The sequence below is a fragment of the Nannospalax galili genome, unplaced genomic scaffold, assembly GCF_000622305.1.
Source record: "Nannospalax galili isolate Female #2095 unplaced genomic scaffold, S.galili_v1.0 scaffold779, whole genome shotgun sequence".
NCBI classification, from domain to species: Eukaryota; Metazoa; Chordata; class Mammalia; order Rodentia; family Spalacidae; genus Nannospalax; species Nannospalax galili.
In genome coordinates, this window is record NW_008345224.1 from 1,051,084 (window position 1) to 1,055,420 (window position 4,337).

General features: G+C 46.1%; 1 pseudogene; it reads left to right on the forward strand.

The window, feature by feature from the left end:
- The first annotated feature begins 779 nt into the window (after nt 1-779).
- Nucleotides 780-3,483, forward strand: LOC103740726 (annotated as a pseudogene).
- Nucleotides 3,484-4,337: the final 854 nt, after the last annotated feature.

The window sequence follows — 4,337 nt, forward strand, 5'->3', positions numbered from 1 at the left end:
CAGTCAACAAAAGTATTTTTCAACTAAATCCCCACTAAGAATCCTTCCAAACCTGTTTTATTTACTATTATGTTTTCATTTTATTTGTATAAGTGTATTGGTCCGCATGAATGTAAATGCACCTATATCATGCAGTGCCTGTGGATGTTGGAAGAGGACAGCAGACCCCGTGGAAATGGAGTCACAGACAGTTGTTAGATGCCATGTGGGTGCGGGGCACTGAAACTACATCCTCTGCAAGAGCAGCCAGTGTTGTTAACCTCTGAGCCATGTCTCCAGCCCCCTTCCAAACCGGCTTAACAACCATCATTTACCACTACTTTGTCAATTTTAGGTATGTTTAATACAGGTATTTCATTTACACCTAACTCATCAAAATTTTAAACTGGGGTAGCTTTGGGAGAGTGAAGAAAATTCCAACCCTTCTTTCATTTTCCTATTCTGCTTCCTCCATCATCACCTCCCTTCCTTTGTCGACCTAGAATCTTCCTTCAACAGCCATAAATCACCTGCACCTCAAAGACTGCACTTGAATTCCCAGCTCCCAGCCCCGGATATTTCTTTAGGTTTGCTATTTGGCCAACACACACTCTTTCAACCCTATAAAATGGAAATCCAAACAGAAACCCCCTCCCTACCTTTTGACTCCCCCTCTTGTTACCTCCTGCCCAGCTACAGCAGTCATACCAACATGACACAAAACAGATGTGCTTGGAGGAAATGTGCCACGCTCACTGGTCCTTTTCCACTCAACCACCTTGGCACCCATCTCTAACCCCATGACTCCCACAGTGCAGGTCAGCACACAAGGGTGCTCAGGGGTTCTCCACTGTTGATTCTGCTGAGGGCCTGGGGCTGCACAATGCATTGCTTTGTGCATAGCAAAGTCAAATGATAGTTGTGCAAGGTTATAATACCCAGGCTGCAAACTCTTAAAGTAAATGGGATAGGTGGACCGACCCGATAAACACATTAAAATGGAAACTTTAATTCCTGCAATTTGTGGTGATCAGAGTTCATCTACTTAACAAATGTCTTATTTAAAACTGGTTGAGAGTATGTCTGCTCCTCAGTTGTTTTCAGTCTTATTCTCAGAGACCCATTAATGTAGCATGTGCACGCATACCCTTCCAGGAATAAGTTATCAATTTCATGGTCTGACCATTAAACTGAGAAAAACAAGCCATTTGTAAACCCAATACAATTCATAAGTTCCCAGTTATAATGCAGTCCCCTAGATATCCACTCCAAACCTCCAAGGACAGCTCAACACAACTACTTTTTTCTTTTCCGTGATCTGGTGATGAAAGATATATTATTGAAATCCAGGAAACCTTGGGAAAAAAATGTATTACTAAACTATCAAAATTGAAATGAAATGCAGATCGCTTGACTGCCAGAAGTTCCTTCCTTCCCTCTCTCTTTTTTCCCTCCCTAACAATTCAGCATAAATGTCTCAAGGCTTAAGGCATGCAATTAAAAGATTTATATGTAGCCTAGAAGCAAAAACAATTGCATGGGCTTCAGGTCGCCACAATTTTGAGGTGGATTGGAGGGGTTTATGGAGGACAAAGAGGGAAATGTGACCCACTCCCTCTGCCTTGCTCACCCTGGTGACATTTTCCCAAGCTCTCTAAGCCTATCTTACTCTCCTCAGGACTAGAGCTGCCATAATGTCCACCACGTAGGGTAGTTAGCCCAAGTTACGTAGTCCTAAGTGGCTTTTTTTCACCTAGCAGTAAGAACAAAAAGAGAGGCTGGGGAGATGGCTTAGTGAATAAAGTGCTTACTGAGCAAGCTTGGGGACCAGAGCTCAAATGTCCAAAACCACCTAAAAGCTGGACAGATATAGAGACCCACCTATAACATCAGCACTCAGGAGATACAGGGGAGCCTGGGTAAGTTGGCTGGCCAGCCTAGTCAAAGAGCTCTGGGCTCAATTTCTACACCTCAATAAATAAAGTGGAGAGGAAGATACCCTGAGGTCCACTTTGGCCCTCCATATGCTTATGTACCTTCACATACATACACATGTGTGCCCATTCAGGCATATATAAACCAGTATACATGCATACACATACATGACAAACATATACACAGAAGGAAAAAAGGTACTCTGTCCAGCTCGGTCCATGACAGTTCAGTGCCCACGTCTGTCCAGAAGCCAAACCTAAGATATCGACCTTCCAACTCAGACAAGGAAGGGCTGCAGAATCGTGAGCGATTGTCCATGCCATCCCACTATTGTTTTGAGTAATAGGGACAAAGATCTATGTCCCCCAGCTTACCAGTAGAGACAATAAAATTCCTTAGGCTTGTTAAGATAGCTACACAGACGTTAGCAGGCTTGGAGGCCATTGAGGATAGGCCATTCCCTCATACTCAGCTTTGGGCTCCTGTTTCCCTGGCAATACTAGAAAGGAAGTCATCAGCTTTGCCCTGCCTTAAAATTTAAAATACCGTATGTGTAGGCATCTGCCACGTAGCTGCAGTCTGGGGGAATCACCGCTGTCCAGGTGCGTCCACTCGCCTGCCCGCTGGTCCTTCTGCAGCCCGTCTGATGGGCAGGGCCAGCCCGGCCACGCCATGGAATCCTAAGACACCATCGCCAATCAGCCCATGGTCATCAACGATTCCGGGCTAATCAAGGCTGGTTTTCCTAGAGACCGGATTCCCAAATACTGTTTCCCAAACTAGGACAGGTGGCCTAAGCACGTGCGGGTGATAACTGGAGCCCTGGACCGGGACCTCTTTACTGACCAGAAAGCAGAGCCTTCTGTTTTTCTAACAGAGGCAGGGCTGAACCCCAGTAAGAACCGAGACCCAGCGCTGTTTATCTCCATGCAGACCGTGCTTAGCCTGTATCTAACAGTACGCACAACAAGATTGATTTTAGACTCAGGGCGGGAAGGGGTGTCACTCACACTGTCCCCATCTATGAGGGGCTTTGCCATACCACACTCTGTCATGAGGGTGGACATTGTGGGCCATGACATCTCCTGATACCTGTGACTGCTGCTGTACAAGGAAGGGGCGGACTTTCACAGCTGGGCTGGGTTTGAGGTTGTCCGGACCATGAAAGACCAAGCCTGCTACCTGTGCATCAACTTACAAAAGGACAAGCTCGAGAGACCAAGAAGGTGCTGTACACCCTGTCTCCCCAGCTACTGTTCCAGCCAGACCTGGCGGGAGATGAGGGTAGGGGGCTCCACGAGGTGCTGGCCTTTCCTATCCACAAGTCCGACATGGTGCTTTTGGGGGCTTAACATCTTTAAAGGCTTTGGAGACCGGTTACCAAGTGAAGTACAGATGCTGGCCGCAAAGGATGTTAAAATCAAGATTGTAGGCCCTCGGGAATGACTGTATTCGACTTGCATCGGCAGCTCCATCCTCACCTCACTCGACACTTTTAAGAAGGTGTGGGTATCCGAAAAGGAGTATGAAGAAGATGGCCCTCGTCCAATTCACCCCAAAGCCTTCTAATGTTCAAGAAGGGTGGACATGTTGGGAGAGAGGGTGGAAAGGGGAACCAGAGCCCTTGATCCCTTTTGGTCTGGATTCATGTTCTAGGCTCAGTGTGCCCTGCATGTCCCAACCCCTGAGCGGGTGGTGCAGCCACACTCACCTGTTACTCTCCCTCTCCCTACACTCAACATATACACAGAGTAATATTTAGCTGCATGGATGGCAAAGCTGGAGATGGGGATTGAGGAACCTAGCATTGAGATGCTTTGAGTATCTCTCAGTGGAGCCACTTTGGCCTGTGGTTCCTTGATCCAGGTCTTAAAGCTCCAAGACCTGACACATCAAGGCCCCATTTAAGGGTTTCTTTTGTTGAGTGAATGCCACTTAATCAGAAGTCAGATGTAAAGGGTGGGTTTGTTCTCATCCCCTCCATCATGACCAGGGCCCCACCTCCCTCTCCCAGATCCAAACAATAATTTAACACAGTTGCCTGAAAAAGACTTCTTTTTATAAATCATTATAGTAATAATTATGGACAAAAATATTAGAAAGCTACTTTTGCCTGATTCAAAAAGGAATTGAAGTTCTACCTCTGGCCCTAGGTGGAGACATGGCATCTTTGTTTTTTTTTTTTTTTTTTTTTTTTTTTTTTTAAAAAATGGGTTTTTTGTTATAGCAATAGAAAACCATCTAAAGGGGCTGGACAGGTATTTAAGTGTACCACTTGTGTGTAATGCCCATGTAGGCAAGAAGAAGGCTTTGGATCCCCTGGAACTGGAGTTATAGAAGGTCATTAGCCACCATGTGGGTTCTGGGAACTGAACCCAGGACCTCTGCAAGAGCAGCCAGTGCTCTTAAAGCTGAGCCATCTC